Source organism: Pteropus medius, unplaced genomic scaffold (assembly GCF_902729225.1).
Source record: "Pteropus medius unplaced genomic scaffold, Ma_sr-lr_union100, whole genome shotgun sequence".
NCBI lineage: Eukaryota > Metazoa > Chordata > Mammalia > Chiroptera > Pteropodidae > Pteropus > Pteropus medius.
The window spans coordinates 87,675-105,911 of record NW_024344561.1 but is presented as its reverse complement, the minus strand read 5'-3'; positions in this window follow the sequence as shown (position 1 = coordinate 105,911).

Here is an 18,237-nt window from a genome sequence, read left to right as displayed (position 1 = left end):
CTCTCTCTTTTCTTTCTCTCTCTCTTTCCCTCCTTCTCTCTCTCTCTCTTTCTTTTTCCTTCTTTCTTTCCTTCCATTAATCCACTCTATGTCTTTTGATTAGAGGATTTCAATCCATTTACATTTAAAGTTATTGATAAGTAAGGACTTACTAGTGCCATCTTATTAATTTATTTTCTGTCTGTTTTGTAGTTCCCTTGTTATTTTCTTCATCTCTTGCTGTCTTCCTTGGTAGATTAATTTTACATTGTGGTATGCTTTGATTTCTTTTGCTTCATCTTTTGTGATTCTTTTGTAGGTTTTTGCTTTGTGGTTACCATGAGGCTTACCTAAAACATCTTATAGATATAACAGCCTATTTTATGCTCCTAACAACTTCAATCACATAGTAAAATGCTACCCTTTTATTCCCCTTCTTTTATATTTTTAATATCACAATTTACATCTTTTTTATTATGTAATCATTAGCAAATTATTATATATTTACTTTTAATATTCTTGTCCTTAACCTTTATATTAGAGTTAAATTGTTAACTTTTCACCATATTACAGCATTAGAGTATTGCAAATTTAACTATATACTTACATTTACCAGTGTGCTGTATATTCATAGATTTTAATGTTACTAATTAGTGTCCTTTCATTTCAGCTTGAAGACTCCACTCAACATTTCTTGTAAGGCAAGTCTAGTGGTGGTAAACTCCCTCAGATTTTGTTTGCCTGGGAAAACTTTTAGCTCTCCTTCGTTTCTGAAGGACAGCTTTTCTCGGTAATATGTTCTTAGTTGATAGTTTTTTTCTGCCAGCACTTTGAATATATCATCCCACCCTTTCCTGGTCTGGAAGGTTTCTGCTGAGAAATCCTCTGATAGCCTTACGTGGGTTCTCTCATATGTTACAAGCTTTTTTTCTCTTTCTGCTTTTAAGAGTCTCTCTTTGTCTTTGATTTTTGACAGTTCTGTTATAATTTGTCTTGGAGAGGATTTCTCTAAGTTGATTTTGTTTGGTGATCTGTGAACTTCATTTACTTGGATATCCAAATCTCTCCCCGGATTTGGGAATTTCTTAGCCTTTATTTCTTTAAATAAGCTCTCCTCTCCTTCCTTTCTTCTCTTTCTGCAACTCTAGGAATTTACAAGTTTGGTCTTTTAATGGTATCTTACAGATTATGTAGTCTTTCTTCACTCTTTTCATTCTTTTTCTTTGTTCTCTGATTGGATATTTTCAAAGTTCCTGTCCTCAATCTCACTGATTCTTTTTTTCTGCTTGATCAAGTCTGCTGCAGATGCTCTTTCTTGCTTTTTTTCCCATTTCATTCTTTATATTCTTCAGCTCCAGAATTTCAGTTTGGTTCTTTCAAGTAATTTCTATCTCTTTGTGAAACTTCTAATTTTGTTTGTGTATTCTTTTTCTGATTTCATTGAATTGCCTTTCTGGGTTTTCTTATAGCTCATTGTTTCCTTAGAACAGGTATTTTTACTTCTTTATTTGGTAAATTGCAGATCTCCCTGTCTTTGGGTTTAGTTAGTGGAAGATTATTGTGATCCTTTGGTGATGTCATGTTAACTTTATTTTTCACGTTCTTTGAAGTTTTCATTGTTGTCTTTGCATTTGAAGTAGCAGTCAACTCCTCCAATCTTTACTAACTTCCTTTGGGAGAGAGATAACTTCCATTAGCCCCGCTAGAAATTCTGAGGCTATCTCAGGCCTTCTGTGGGTACGTCTGCTCCATGCTTCTGGCTCCCTCTTGTGGCAGAATTCTTAAGTTTCTCTAGATCTTGTAAACACCAAGTCAAGTGTGGACAACCTCTCTTTTGTTTCCTCAAAGGTGGCACTAAAGCTCAAGTTCATGGTCTCTTGCTGGCCTGCAGATTCTGCTGATTTTTGCATGTGTTCACTAACTGTCTGTTGGTAGTGCGCACAGAAAGCTGGCGACAGGGTAGGGAAGCTGTGTGGGTGAGGTATGCAAAACCATGGGGGTATCCATGAGCCAGTGGGGAATCCACAAGTGACTCGTGACTTGTTTGCAGACTTCTTGATGGAAAGCATGATGCAGATAATAGGATCCATGTCCCTTCAATGTCCTCTGAGAGTCTTCTCTGCCTCTCTCCCCACCTCTTCCCGCCCCCAGCCCCCAAGCCATGTAGCTCACAGTTCAGTGCTCTCAAGATCTCTCTTGGCCCTAAGTTGGGCCACCTTAGTGAATAGATAATGCAGATAAAGTCAAACTATTTCTTCTACCCTCTTCAGTGCATCCAAACTAATTCAAATTCCGTCCCCCTCCCCTTCCTCCAATGGAATACTGAAACTTCTCTAGAAACCTGGACTTTCACAAAGTCTTTCTCTCCATGGTGATTATCTGAGTCCGTGTTCTCCAGGGGCTTCGAGACGGTGGCTGAGAGGGGCTGGAGCCTGTTCACAGGCCACAAAAGGGTCCACAGCTGGGAATGGGGTCTGTTTACTTGGCAATGTTTATGCGCATATTTAACACGGGAGAGACATGCACATGGCCATGTCTGTATGCACTGGGTTGAGATCCTTTTTTTCCCAAATCAATTTCAGTGACAAAACATCTAGTTGATATTGTTTTTTGGTTGATATTTTGGGGGCCCATCTGGGATTACAGAGAATAACAACCCCAACAGCTTCAGGACAGGTGAGCAACCAGGTGCTGGAGCTTCGCATGAAGCAGCTTGGGCTCACGCTGCTCTCTCTGATTCGGAAGCTTAGGGTAAGTCTTCTCCTGGGGTTGAGCTTCTGCTTTTTGCGTTTTGAAGCTCTCTGGGCTTTATTTGGGAATTATTTAGAGGGTTTATTTTTGTGTGTGCTAGTGTTAAAAGGCCTTGCAAACAAGCAAGTCCTTCTGTTGTCTGTGAGTCCTCGATTTGGCATGTTGGCCTGATTTCTTCAGAAACAGGTTGTCCTTTGAGATGAAACTAGGTTTTGACAAAAGATACCTTTGAGTCAGAGGTTACTTCTACTGAAATTAGTCGGTTTGGCCTGGTGTTAGACTGTGTCGATTCATTGAGAAGAGTGTCACCCAGCTCAGCCTTGAACTGGGCTCCCTGAGTTTGGTTATTTTCTTAGAACTGGCTCTTAGCCTTCGGCTTTGTCCCGTGGTCAGACAGTTCTAGAGTGTGGCTCGGTGGTGTCTGACCTGCAGGTTGCTCAAACTGTTCTAAAATGTCCTGGGCTCCTTGCTCTAGAGAAAAGTCTCTGAAAAATGGCATTTCGGCTATCTAAATATTCTATGACCATCCCTCTTTTGCCACAGATGCCGGCCCAGTACATAGTTAAAAGCTGCTAGCAATTTTCATGAGCATATTTAACTAAATGGACAGATCTGATTAAAAGTGATTCAGAAAAACAGTGGCCACCCTGGGGAACATTTGAGATGCCCAAACTTAATTTTATTAACATGGACTTGGACAATAATAGCGCTAAGATTGGTAAAACTGAGTGGAAGGCCTATTTTGAATGATATTTTGAGGCTTCCAAATGAGACCAAGAATCTGAAGTTGCCTCTTTGCGAAATAAAGTCTTAAAATTAACAGAAGCTACTGAAAATTTAAAAAAGGAAAGAATGCTATCTGAAGCTGAGGAAGACTTTTTCACTCAAATGGCTAACCTTATAATCAGCTCTTTGTTCTGCTTCTGTAGATATGCTTGCCACATAGGCTGAAGGGCAGGGTGACCTTGAAATTAACTAAAGACTCATCCTCCCTTTTGCTTGTTCTATCTAGGTAACAAATGTATTGCCTGAGTTCCTGTCTGAAAATCTGGCGCTTTGTAATTCTTTGTAACTGCCTGTAACCTGTAGCAACTCCGGCTCTTTGTAACTCTTTGTAACTGGCTGAGAGCAAATTAACCAATGGACCCATGCCAACTGGCCAATGTAACTGCGCAGATAAACTGTATAAAAAAGCAAAATTGCATCTGAGCTTGTGGCCCAGATCTTCAGAGCGCTAGCTCTTCTGGGACGGCCGGTGTTTTAAACCTGAGTTCTCCAACTCTCTGAGTGGTGCTTGGTTTCTCACTGGTTTAATCTTGCAACAATTCTGCAACGAAGCCACCATTCTTCCTCTGCAGTGCTGTCTTGTCCTTCCTCCTCTCCTTCATCATCTCAAGATCTATCCCCGGGTCCACCCTATTCTTCTATGAGGACTTTACCTCAGGCTTATTCTCCAACTAGTTTGCCTCAAGCTCCACTTTTGACTCCATCTTGCCTTCCACTCCCACCTTCCTTATCTTCATTTCCACTTCTGGTGCCATTTTCCCTTATATCCTCTACTACTCTTTCTTCCTCTGAACTTATCTTTAAGATTAACCCCCTGAGAATCCTAATAGAACCTGTTTCATATGTCCCCTGGACTAAAGCTGAATTATGAGTTATTGTGAAGGAATTCCCTAATGTAACTGAGGATCCTCCCAAGTTCTGAGGAATCTGATATTATCGTTCAAGCCTAAAGCCTGGGTTCTCTAATTTATATCAGCTACTTCATATGTTAGTTTGTGAAGGCCAGGCTTGACACTGGATGAGAATTGCTGGATGGGAACATCCCAAAAGGGACTTATAAAAGTAAACCTCCAATTTTGGGGAAGAAGCTAGAGAACTTGCTCAAAAACTACACTGAAGGGTGGCTCCATAGTGTAATGTTTAGCACGTCTGCTTTACACGCAGAAGGTCATGGGTTCGCGCTTGAGGTGGAGCCATGGACCATACCCTCGGTGCGCCAGGCCCTGGGTGCACGCTGTGAGTGTGTGGGAGGAGATGCCCTGCCTTCAGAGATCCAGTTCTTAAGGGGAAACAGCAACATTCATAGGTCAGGGGTGGAAGTGGGGTGGGGTGGGGTGAGGCGGGAATTAAAGAGGGAAAAAATAAAAAACTACACTGAGCAATTCCCAAGGCTTCCCCAAAGCCTGTTAATTGGAGCAAAATTCAGACTTGTTCACAAAAGTCTGATGAATCTTCATGACTATTACAATCAGCTCCAGGTCATTTTTAAAGAAAATTTTGGGTCTTCCTTCAGATGCTGATTCCATTCGGGTAACTTTTAATTCTTTCTTAATGGGCTGAACAGAGATCTCTCTCTCTTAAGTTAAGAGCACCAGGATGGAATGGGAGACCATGGCTACCCTAGATTTGGTTAATTTGGCCACTCATTTTGCCATACTCTACATGAGCCACTTTGAAATGAGTTTGCCAAGATTTTTTTAATTTTTGCATTTAGGAATTTAAGATTTCAACGTTGACCTCCAAAGATCTGTCATGTTGCAATCTGCTGACTGGCTAAGAAGTAAGCCTAGATGTTATCTTTAAGAATGCAGAATTCTATAGACAAAATAGCCCTGAACAGAAAGCTAACTGCTCTATAAATTATTAGTTTCTTGTATTTAGACTCAGAAAAGGGTTGAAATGTTTGTATTAGTTTCCTAGGGCTGCCCCAATAAAGTGCCACAAACTGGGTGGCTTAAGATAACAGAACTGTATTCTCTCACAATTCTGGAAGCCAGAAGTCTGAACTCTGGTGTCAGCAGGGCTGTGCTCTGAGACTCTGGGCAGAGCCCTTCCTTGCCTCTTCCTTGCTTCTGGTGGTTGCCTTCAGTCCTTGCTGTTCCCTGGCCTGTAGTTGCATCACTCCAATGTTGGCCTCTGTTGTCACATGGTGTTCTCTCTCTGTGTGTGTCTGTCTTTAAATGACATTTTCCTCTTCTTTTAAAGACACCATTTGTATTGGGTTAGAACCCACCCTGATCTTAACTTGGTTCTATTTGCAAAGACTCTGTTCCCAAATAAGGCCACACTCACCTGTACTGGGGTGAAGAGACACAATTTAACCCATAACATGCTCATTTAAATTTTTCAGTTATCTTTATATATATTTCATAAGAAAAATTAAAATGCTAACATGGTTTCTCAAATTGGAAGATAAATTGTGACAGTTCAAGTCAAAATTATTATAGTTTTGTTATGTACACAATTCCAAAAGAACTTCAAACTTTCAATATTTCAACTTAATTCAACTTAATTTGTTAACTTAATAAATAGTACTTTCCAAAATTTATAGAAACATTATCTTAGCACCATAAATATTCATTGTCAATGTCACTTTTTCAAAGACACAATCAAGAATTACAATTACATTGAAGAATTACATTGTCAATGTCACTTTTTCAAAGACACAATCAAGAATTACAATTGTGAATATCTCATATGATATTCACAACTAAATATCTATCAAATCACATTAAAGAAGCTGATGATATAAGCTTTGGCAGTTTTCAAGAAACATTGGTCAACCCATAAATAAATCTCAATGCATTAATTAATATCTACTGATCACCTCCTTTTGTAGTTAGGATTATATTAGGTGCTTAAGGCCAAGTAGTTTGGCTCAATAAATTTCAAAAATATATATATTCAAGACTTATAATATTACTCACAGAGTTCTTGGCAGAGTTGTATTTTGAGGTTTCTACTGCTGAGAAATTTGTGCTGTCTCTTTTTCAGTCCCAAAAGCTCTGTTTTGTGTTCTCCAGGCTTTGGTGGAACTTCAGGTAGTGTCAGGTTCAGCCGGCAGTACTTGCACACCACTTTGGCCCTGGTGAACGTGGCCAGGAGGCTGGCTGCAACCATTTTTATGTAGGTGGCCCAGGACACACAGTCATGGTTGGTGGGCACAGAGTGCACAGGTGCTTGGCAGCAGGTCAGAGTATTGGAGGAAGTGCCATTTTGCAAAGCTTATTAATTTTCAGACTTGGCAAATGAGAACTCTATGCAAAACCAAAAGACTCCAAACTTTTGCCATTATTGTGAAAAGCCAGGACACTGGAAAAGAGATTACTGTAAGTTTAAGCCAAGGGTCCCCTACCCCAGGGCTGCGGACCAGTACTGGTCCATGGCCTGCTAGGAACTGGGCTGCACAGCAGGAGGTGAGCGGCGAACAAGAGAGTGAAGCTTCACCTGCATTTGCAGCTGCTCCCCAGTGCTAGCATCACCGCCTCAGAGCCACCTCAGATCATCAGTCATTAGATTCTCATAGGAGCACCAGCCCCTGGTGCCAAAAAGGTTGGGGACCACTGGTTTAAGCATTTCAGATGATGTCAGCCTTCTAACCAGCCTTTTCAATGTCCTCCTAATCCCCAATGATAGGGTTCCAAGGGAGTAGAGGGAGTGTTTCCTCTGTTTCTATTTAGTGGGAAAGAACAAATAGAATCAGTATAATTTTTCCTTAAATGTTTGGTAGAATTCACCAGTGAATTCATCTGGGCCTGGTGCTTTATTTTATAGGAAGGTCATTAGTTATTGATTCAATTACTTTAATAGATATACGTCTATTACCTGCTTCTCACTTTTTTTTTATTGAGATGTAATTGACACATAACATTATATTAGTTTTATGTGTACAACTGTGGGCGCCAGGCCTGACTGGCCCAAAGTCTGGCAGTTATCCAAGACCTGACTGATCCAAGGCCTGACTGGCCCAAGGTCTGGCTGGTTCAAGTTCTGGCTGTAATCCACGCCTGTGGCTAGGAATAGGACCCCAGATTTAGAAAACATGTGAACATACTTCAGCTTATTGTACCACGCATGTGTGGCTGAATGCCACTTTTGTACTCTACTATGTGAGGAGAAAGGGAGAGCAGAAGGGGAGCACAGGAAAGGGGAGCGGAAGAAGTGCACGTCAGACTGTGTGCCCCGTGCAATAGACTGCTCCACCCCAATAGAATTGCACTTCCTAACAGAAGTGTGCTTCGCACAATAAAGTTGGTGCCTGCCGTTTCATCCTCATGTCTGTGTCTTGTGCATTCTTTCCACTGGGCATTTCACCATCGAACCTTCTCTACTCGGTCAGCAATACCACTGATACTTGGCGGAACAGACACAGTCCGCTCGGTTCTGACAACTGGTGTAGTCGGCATGATCGATCAGCTCAGCCCTGACATGATGATTTGACATTTGTATATGTTGCAAATTGATCACTACAATAAGTATAGTTACCATCTGTCACCATATAGTTTTTTTTCTTGTGATGTGAACTTTTAGGATCTACTCTCTTAGCAACCTTCAAATATGCAATACAGTATTATTAAATGCAGCCACCATGATGTACATTATATCCTCGACTTATTTTATAACTGGAAGCTTTTACCTTTTGACTCCTTTCACTCATTTCAACCACCTCCCCCAACCTTCACCCCGCCCCCCTCCCTCCTCCTGCCTCTTGCAACCATCAATCTGTTCTCTATATCTGTGGGCTTGTTGTTGTTTGAATTCCACATATAAGTGAGATCATATGGTATTTGTCTTTCTCTGTCTTTGTATTTCACTTAGCATAATACCCTCTAGGTCTATCCATGTTGTCACAAATGGCAAGATTTCTTTCTTTTTTATGGCTGAATAGTATTCTATTATATGTATACACCACATCTTTATCCATTCATCTATCGATGGGACACAGGTTGTTACCATATCTTGGCTATTGTAAATAATGCTGCAATGAACATGGAGGTGGAATTGCTGGGTCATATGGCATGACCATATGGTCATATGGTTCTATTTTTAATTTTCTGAGGAACCTCCATACTGTTTTCCATAGTGGCTACAGAAATTTACATTCCTACCAATAGTATACAAGAGTTCCCTTTTCTTCACATCCTCACCAACACTTTCTATCTCTTGTCTTTTTGATAACCATCCTAATAGGTGTGAAGTGATATTTCATTGCAGTTTTGATTTGCATTTTGCTGATAATTAGTGATGTTGAATATCTTAAAAATATTTATTTAGTTTCAAGTATACAGTACATTGGTTAGACATCGATATAGTTCATAAAATGATCCCCCCAATTGCTCCCTCCCTCCCCGACCCTCCAACTAGCCAATATATTAATGCTATCAGCTACTAATTTGTACTTCTTTAACCATGCCCCATTCTCCCAGCCCCCCAAATCCCCCTCCCTCTGTCCATCACCAAATTGTCCACTATATTTGTGAGTCTGTTTTTGATTAGTTTGTTCCTTTTATTCCTTAGATTCCGCATATAAGTGAAATCATATGGTGTTTATCTTTCTGTCTGACTTAAACATCTTCTAAGTCCGTCAAAGCAGTATATTTTTCTATCCCTTTCCTTTTAGTCTCTGTGTGTCATTTAATCTGAAGTGAGTCTCTTGTAGACAGCATATAGGGGTCTTGTTTTTTTATTCATTCATCCACTCTATCTTTTAGTTGGAGCACTTAATTCTTTTCCATTTGAGGTACGTATTGATAGGAATGTAGTTGTTACCATTCTTTATTCCTGTTTTTGACACGTTTTTTTCTTCTTAAAGAAGTCCCTCTAACATTTCCTGTAATACTGGCTTGGTGGTGATAAATTCCATTAGCTTATTTTTGTCTGGGAAGCTCTTTACCTGTCCTTCAACTCTAAATGATAGCTTTGCTGGATAAAGTATTCTTGGTTGTAGATCTCGGGACTTCATTACGTTGAATATTTTGTGCCCAGCCCTTCTGTCCTACATAATTTCTTTTGAGAAATCAGGTGCCAGCCAGTCTTATGGGTGTTGCCTTGTAGATAACTATCTGCTTTTCTCTTGCTGCTTTTAAGATCGTAGTTAACCTTTGGCATTTTAATTATGATGTGTCTTGGTGTGGACCTCTTTGGATCCCAGATTTTTGGAATTCTCTGAGCTTCCTGAGGTCGTATGTCCATTTCCTTCAGCAGGTTAGGGAAGTTTTCCATCATTATTTCTTCAAACAGCTATTCAACATCTTGATTTTCTTCAGTTACGCCAATCAGATGGATATTTTGACCTTTAATAGTGTCCCATAGGCTCCTTAAATTATTTTTATAGTCTTGGCATCTTATCTCTTGCCATTCTGCTTGCATGTCCTTGGCTTTCTCATCCTCTAGATAGGGCATTTGATCTTTTTCTTTATTCACTTTATTCCTTTATTTCATTTAATATACTTCCCATCTCAGATAATGTGTTCTTCATTTCAGACTGGTTCCCTTTTATAATTTCCACTTCCATTTTTATGCTTTTTCTCTTTGTTAAAATTCTCACTGAATATATCTACACTTCCCAAAAGTTCAATGAACATCTTTATAACCAGTGTTTTGAACTCTGTATTTGTTAGAGTACTTGACTCCACTGTATCTGGATCTCTGTTCTGTTCTTTCATATGGTTTCTACTTCTTTGTCTTCCCATTTTGGCTGCCTTTCTATGTCTGTTTCTATGTACTAAGCAAAGCTCCTAAGTCTCCCTGTCTTATTAGTGTGGATTTGTGAAGTAGGTGTCCAGTGGCATAGTCCTGAGAGGGGTTCAGCTTCAGGCCAAACTTAGCCCAAGCCTGTGCCCCTCCAGGGCCACCTGTTAAGATTCAGCAAGCAATCCACAGATGCTGTGCTTATAGTTGCCTCAAAAGGCCACACCAGAAACCGAGGCTAGCTGCCTCCAGTGTGAGTCTAGGCGCTGCATACCTGGATGTGGCTTGGGTGGGGCTGTGAGTTGGGCAGAGCGACCTCTGTTATCTAGTTTGCTGACATCTCTGCTATGGCGGTGTTGTGTCCATGCACTGGGAGCGGGGAGGACTCAACAGAGGAACAATAGATACCACCAGCACTTCTGTACAGAGTGAGTCTCACCTCAGCCCTTACTCTGACTATGTCTCCCTGTAAGTCCCTGATGCCCCCTGTGCGCAGCTGAATTGGCACTGGTGCTCAGAGCAAGCAGGTCCGTCACTGCAAAAGTCTGCTTGTGGATGCAGCCCCTTTAAGAGGCTTCTACCACTGCTGCTATCGCAGTCTCCGTCTCACTCAGGCACTCGGGACTGGACAGCCCCATGTCCTGGCCCCGTCCTACCTTCTGCCATTGCAGGGTGATTTCTTGGATTTCTCCCTAGTTGCATGACTTGTTCATCTAGATCCCAGGTGATTTTTCCTTGCTGTTTGCTCCTTGTTTCCATCACAATTTTGATTTGATCGCCAGAAGGATGAACAGAGACTCTATCATCTATGCTATTTTTTTTTTTCCACTCGAGCATCTTTTTATGTACCTGTTGGCCTTATGTATGTCTTCTCTGGAAAAATATTCATTTAAATAGATGTTATTTGTTTGTTTTTGCTATTGAGTTTATGAGTTCTTTATATATTTTGACTACAAATCCCTTATCAGATATATGATTCACAAATATTTTCTATACTCATTGATTAGGTTGCCTTTTCATTTTGTTGTTGAGTTTCTTTTGCTGTATAGATGCTTTTTGATATGGTCAGACTTGTTTTCTTTTTCTTTTGCTGCCTTTGTTTTTGGAGTCAGATCCAAAAATGCATTGCCAATATTGATGTTAAGGAGATTCCCACTTGTTTTCTCCTTGGAGTTTTATGGTTAAAGATCCAACATCAAGTCCTTTTGGGTTTATTATTATTATTTTTTTAAATTTATTATTATTATTTATGCCTACAGCACCTGGTCTTCCTAGGTGCTCTCCCATTCAAGTACTAACCAGGCCCGATCCTGCTTAGCTACCGAGATCAGACATCGGGCTTGTATTATTATTTTTTTATGGTGTAAGACAGCCACAAAAGTGGCTGTCCAGTTTTCCTAGCACCATTTATTGAAGAGACCATCCTTTTCCCATTGTATATTCTCAGCTTCTTTGTTGAAATTAATCGACCACATATAAGTGATTTTATTTCTGGGCTATTTAGTTCCATTGAGCTATGTGTGTTTTTATACTCATACTATATATATACTGTTTCAATTACTATAGCTTTGTAATATAGTTTGAAATCAAGAATCATGATGCCTCCACCTTTGTTCTTTTTTCTCAAGATTGCTTTGGCTTTTCAAGGTCTTTTGTGGTTTCACACAAATTTTATGATTGTTCTATTTTAGTGAATAATGCCATTGGAATTTTGAACCTGTAGATTGCTTCCAGTAGTGTGAACATTTTAACAACATTGATTCTTAATTCTTCCAATCTCTGAGCATGAAACATGTTTCTATTTATTTGTGTCTTTTTCAACTCCTTTCATCAATGTCTTATAGTTTTCAGTGTACAGGTCTTTTGCTTTCTTGGTTAAACTTATTCCTCGGTATTTTATTCTTTTTGATGTAAATGTAAATGGGATTGTTTTCTTTATTTCTCTATTTACCAGTGTATAAAAATGCAACATATTTTTGTATGTTGAGTTTTCTATCCAGCAATTTTACTGAATTCATTTACTACTTCTAACTTTTTGTGTGTGTGTGTGGAGTCTTTAGGATTTTCAATATATAGCATGTCATCTTCAAATAATGACAGTGTTACTTCTTTCTAATTTGGATATTTTTCCTGTTTTTCTTTTTGTGGGCTTTGGTAGGTTATGACTTTCAAGAAATTGGTCCACTTGATCCAGGTTATCAAATTTATGGGCATGGAGTTTTCCATAATATTCTTTTATTATTCCTTTAATATCTATTATCAGTTGTGATGGCCTCTTTTTTATTTTTATTTTTTGATATTAACAATTTGTCTTCTCTTTTTTCTTAGTTACTCTGGTTAGAGGTTTATCAATTTTGTTGATCTTTTCAAAGAATTAGTTTTGCTTTCATTGATTTTCTGATTGATTTGTGTTTTGTTTCTTCCGACTCATCTTTCTCTAGTTCCAAAGGTGGAAGATTACATTATTGATTTTTAAATTTTCTAATGCACGTATTCAATGCTATCAATTTCTCCTTGAACACTGCTATTGCTGCATCTCACATTTTGATATAAGATGCATTTTCATTTTATTAGTTGAAATATTTAAATTTTTTTCTTTGGACTTCTTTGATGTGTGTGTTATTTAGAACTGTGTGGTTCAATCTTCAATATTTGGTGATTTTTCTAGGTATCTTTATGATACTGATTTTTGGTTTAAATCCATTGTGGCCTGAGAGCATACTTTGTTGTATTTCTATTTGTTACATTTTTTGGGTGTGTTTTATGTCCCAGAATGTGGTATATCTGGTAAATCTTCCATGTTATCTTGAGAAGAATGTTTATTCTGCTGTTGTGAGACAAAGTGTTCTATAAATATCATGTCATACCAGTTGACTGATGGTACTATTCTCTTCAATAATATATATACCAATTTTCTTCCTGCTGGATCTTTCAATTACTGATAGAGTGACATTGAAGGCCTCAGTTGTAATTGTGGATTTGTCTATCTTACAGTTCTGTACATTTTTGTATTAGTTCTTTTGACAATCTGTTGTTCAGCACATATATATTAATGATTATGTCTTCCTGATATAATTGTCATTTTATAATGTTCCTCTGTAGTTTGCTTTGTGTGAAATTAATAATTATTTTAAATTCATAGACTAGTCATTAAAAAACCTCTGCCATACCTGTCTTGTTCTGATTTCTTTGTCTCTTCAGAATGTTTCTCTTGCCTTCTAATTTTTGGTTAAAAGGTAAATAGGCCTTTAGTGTGAGCTTTCATGTGTTTTTGAATAGGCTTTAGACTGCTTAACGTTCGCTGTAGCTATAGTGCCAGAAGCTCAATATCCTCTATTGTCTTTGTATTTTTCTCCCCTGGTGTATTTGCATATCCCTAGAAACTCATTCTTTTTTTTCTTCAAATTTTAAAAAATTTATGTATAGTTGGTATAGAATATTAGTTTCAGGTGTACAAAATAATGATTTGACGTTTATACTGAATTTTTTTGAGGTTGAGAACATGTCAGTTTTCTTTTTTAAATTAAATTTATTGTGGTGACATTGGTTAATAAAATGACATAGGTTTTAAGTGTACAATTCAATAATACATCATCTGTATGTTGCATTAAGTAGAGTCTGTGTTGCACAGCTATTTTAATACACTGCTATTATAGTGGGGCCCTGATGACATGGTGGTAAGGTATTTGGAAAGAAAATGTTCTATTATGTTATGATTAAACCTGCAATATTTTGGTGGGTCAGAATCCCTGGCTGTGAAAATCAGAAAATGTTTTCTGCCTTTATTTTACCTCTGCTTTTGTCAAAGAGGAAAGCTAAAGAGGGCTAGAGTTATCTAACTGCTCTTTTCCCAATCAGATAAGGCTTTGACAAATTAGTTTTCTTTGAGGGGTAGCTGAAGTTATGGAGACCAGAATGCATTGTATGTATATCAAAATATATTCCCATTTCCTGCATAAAGTAGGAGGTGATTTTTCCCAGTCTTTATGGTGAGAACCTGATTTGGCTCCTGCAAAAAGAATTCTTTCAACAGTGGGGGTTTTCCAGACCTTTTAATTCTCAACCTACTCTGTACTGTGTCTCTAGCAATTCATTTATTACAGTTTATGTTCCTACAGATTACTGGCTTGAGTGGCTTCTGCTTCTGGTTTATTACTCAAAAGCACTTTTCAGGGGAGTACAGCAAGTGAAAACAGGTACAAATGACTGGAACAAAGGAATGAGACTGTGTTGGCCTTTAATGTGTGAAGGCATTGAGGCTGAGGGTTTTTAAGGTTTGACCCTACTATCCATTGGTACAAAAAGAAAAGGGGCATATGTGAATCTTCTTAACTCAATTGCCTGTTGTGGGCCAGAATGAGTGAGTATCTAAAGCCAATTAATAGTCGAACATCAAAAATGGAGTATCTTTATTAAAGTTTACTCCTGATGATTGACTGAATTCTGCTACATCTTATTTACATGAATTTAATTTCGAATATGAATTTTAAAAGCCATGTCAAAAGCACAAGCCACAGTTGAGGAAGCCTTATAAGTATCAGTGGGAAAAGTATCAGTGGGATTCCAGAGTTGTTCAATTACTTTAGTAATGTTACTGGTTTTCATCTGTGATCTTATTTGTTACGTTACAGGTGGCACCTTGCCAGTGTAGCTTATCCACATTCAGCAAGGGAACAGAATTTTAAGGGAACAGAATTTTCTCTAGCTGCGAAAAGTCCAACGCTAAGCGGTCCATCATTTACCATGGCTGCAGGAAATTTCTCTTCATGGACAGCCTCTAAAATATTAGCTGTCTGCTGCATGTTTAGAGTGTTTTAGGCATTTCTTGGTTGAGATCAATGATGTTTGTTGGATGGCAACACGTGTCAGTACCAGTGACTCCCACGACAATAGTCGTATGAGTGCAATTGGTAGGAAAGCAGTACATTTGTGTTGAGATGGGCCAGAGGGTGTTTTGAAAGCGTGTCCAAAATGAAATATTGACACCTAGAGTGTAGAATATAGGTGATGTTAGGAGGAAGGTCCAGGAGTGGGATAAAAGGGTATGCTACTGGGTACTATCAAACAAAAAGTCTGTGATAATGACCATTCTGACAGAAATATCTGGTATAAAAAGGCCTCTACTTAAGATGATTATCAGGCTTACTGGCAATTGGTCCATACATGCAAGCTGGTGGGTGTCTAGTGCCTCAGAGAGCATAAGGCTTATTTTAGAAATTAGCATGGTTTATCTTAGGAAGCCATTCTGGCTTTGTAAGGGCTGAAGCCTGGGGTCATAAGAGGCTAAAGTCCCACTGAATGCCTTTTTTTAAGAACCTACTATTGTTTGAAAAACGAATTGATCACATGGATGTCTAGAATGTCTTGGTGAGTCCTCACATTTTGGCCTCATTGGTGGCAAATCTGATAGGATAATGTGTCTATATAAGCATATACCATGGTTAGAGCACAGCAAGTAGTCCTGCAGAGTGGGTAAGGGGCCCTATAAAGTCTATTTTCCACCAGCTGTTGGGACCCCTTCCTCAGCCTGGGAATTATGTCCATCGATTTTACCAATGACATTTCCCTGCTCCCATCAGGTGCATGGGTCAGTCACTGTTAGCCACAGCAAAGGGGGCAAGCCCCTGACATTCTGCCTAGAGCTTCAGGTAGAGGTCTCTAAATGATTTCATATTTCGTAGGCTCACAGACCAAAGTTTAGACCCTCAGGTCTGAGGTACTGGTATTCGTCTCAGAAATTTGACTGTCACCCTGAGCATTGAAATGAGCATCTTGTTTGAGGTTTAATATGCAGAGTTAGGAGTCACCTTGAACAGGTAATTCTGAAGGGCGACCTTGGATAAGGAGTCCTTGTTGCTATTGGTGGGCCCAGACAGCAAGATCATTGGCAATGGCCAAAGGATCTGTAAAAAGTGCAGGGGAGTTTGGCTCTTGGCCAGGGCATCTTTTAGTGCTAGCATGCCCTCCAGAATGACTGAGCTGATGCTGGGGTGCAGTCTTTGATCAGGATAGCCTGTTTGGGGACAGAATGCAGCACCTCTCCATTGGGCTCCATCAGGTCTGGTGGCACATGGCCCTATAAAATATATGAACTCTCCTGGTCATTCATGTGACCCCAAAGAACTCCCCAGATGGCTGAGTCTAGAAAAAGGGGGTCTTCCTCCAGAACTGCATCCTTCTGAGGACAGGGGAACACACTTCTTTCTGTAGGGTGGATAAGCTAGAGGTCACATTTTCTGCTCTATCAGTGAGGAGCCCTCTGTGAAGTAAGCTTGAGGGGTCCAAACTTGATGATGACTCAAGGGAAAATGAAAGGCTGCCTACACTTGCAGTATTCTCAGTTTACAATTTTGACAGTGCTCAGTTAATTCAGGTGGCACACAATAGGCTTTCAAGAGATTCCAGTACTGTGCACTCTATGAGTTTGGGTAAGAACTTGTTCTGTGCTGAACTTTCTCATTTGCAAAATAGAAGGAACTGACTGGCAGGGACATCAAAGGAGAGACTAATAATTATGAAATGACAATCTCTACAGTGCAAACACAAGTTGGCACTAAAAGATGAAGAATTGGCTTTCCTTTGCTCTTTAATAAAACTCAAAGCTGTTACTTTTGTGTTCTAGTCCATAACATGCGCTAGAAGTCTGAACATATGGAAATGATACCTGTGAATGTTAGATGGGCTATGGGGCTTTGTGGGTCAATGAAACAAAAAGTTTCCAACTACTCCTTACAGAAAGGCATTAAAAATTCCCCATATCTCCTTTTACGTTGGGATATTACTCAAAATGATACCCTCTGCCACTCACCTAAATTATTCCTTGATTGTCTTCTAAACATCCATAGCTCTTTTTAATGTTTCCACCAGGAAATGAGAGCAGACTTGCATAAATCTCACTCTATTCACAGAATAAATTCAGGATGAATTAGAACAATGCAGATAAACATAACCTTTTCTCCACTTGGGAGGAACTCCAGGGTTTAATGATGTACGTGTTGTGTCAGTTGGTATAGGAACAAAATGAAAATGCCAAATGCTATAAAACTTTAAAATAGCTAAAGGTGAATTAAAATTCTCTTAAATGCTATCAAACATAAAAAGACACAAATGGAAGCCTCAAGTCCCAGATACCCATGTCTAAACTCATGATAACACATTACACATAGAAAACTGCAAAGAACAAAGATGAACCATATCTGTAACTTTATCTTTAAGGAGAATCTTTCCTGTTAATCACAGAAATGCAAGGCTTTCCACACTGCTGTCCTCTATTTACTTCCATACAAAAGCAGTTCCTGAAACAACGTTTAAGGTGTAGATGTGGAAATTCAAGTGACTGGCAATGGCACTGTCACTGAGGCTCCTACCTTCACAGAAAAAATATATACAACACTTCCACCTAATATCTCATGTCGTTTACTTTTTTACATCTCATCAAAGCCCTTATATCCATCTTATAAACCAAAGTTTTACCATTTTTAACCATCTCTTTTTCCCACCAAAGAATGAGCGCCAAGACTGCAAGAACTTAGGTCATGCTTCTATAAGCAAGCCCTACAGTGCCTTGCTTACCTGTGCAAAATTGAGTATGTTTTGGATCTACTGTCTGGAAAATGAGACATGTTAAAAAATTAGCATCAAGAGTATAATCTCTGAACAAGAAAAGCTTCATTGGAAGAGTAGTCCTGTCTTTCTCCCTTGCTAGGTGTATATTTTCTTTCAACTTACTTAAGCATACAGGCCTCAGTTGAGTCATAAAGGAGATATTAAAGGTTTTATGTACTTTACTAAGAAGTGAATTTGTATATTTTCACTGAAGTACATCTATCCAAACACCAAAGGAAATGTATCAGTATATTTAGATAATTAGTAGGAAAAACAAAACCTGTTCCAGTGGACTGAGGGGCTGGCCTTGCATTCTCTTATTGTGTTGATGAGAAAAATGTCAAACACTTCCACCATCAGACAAAGGTATTCAATGATCATGATGGATCAAGACAAAAATAAAGGTATTTTGTAACCATATCTTTA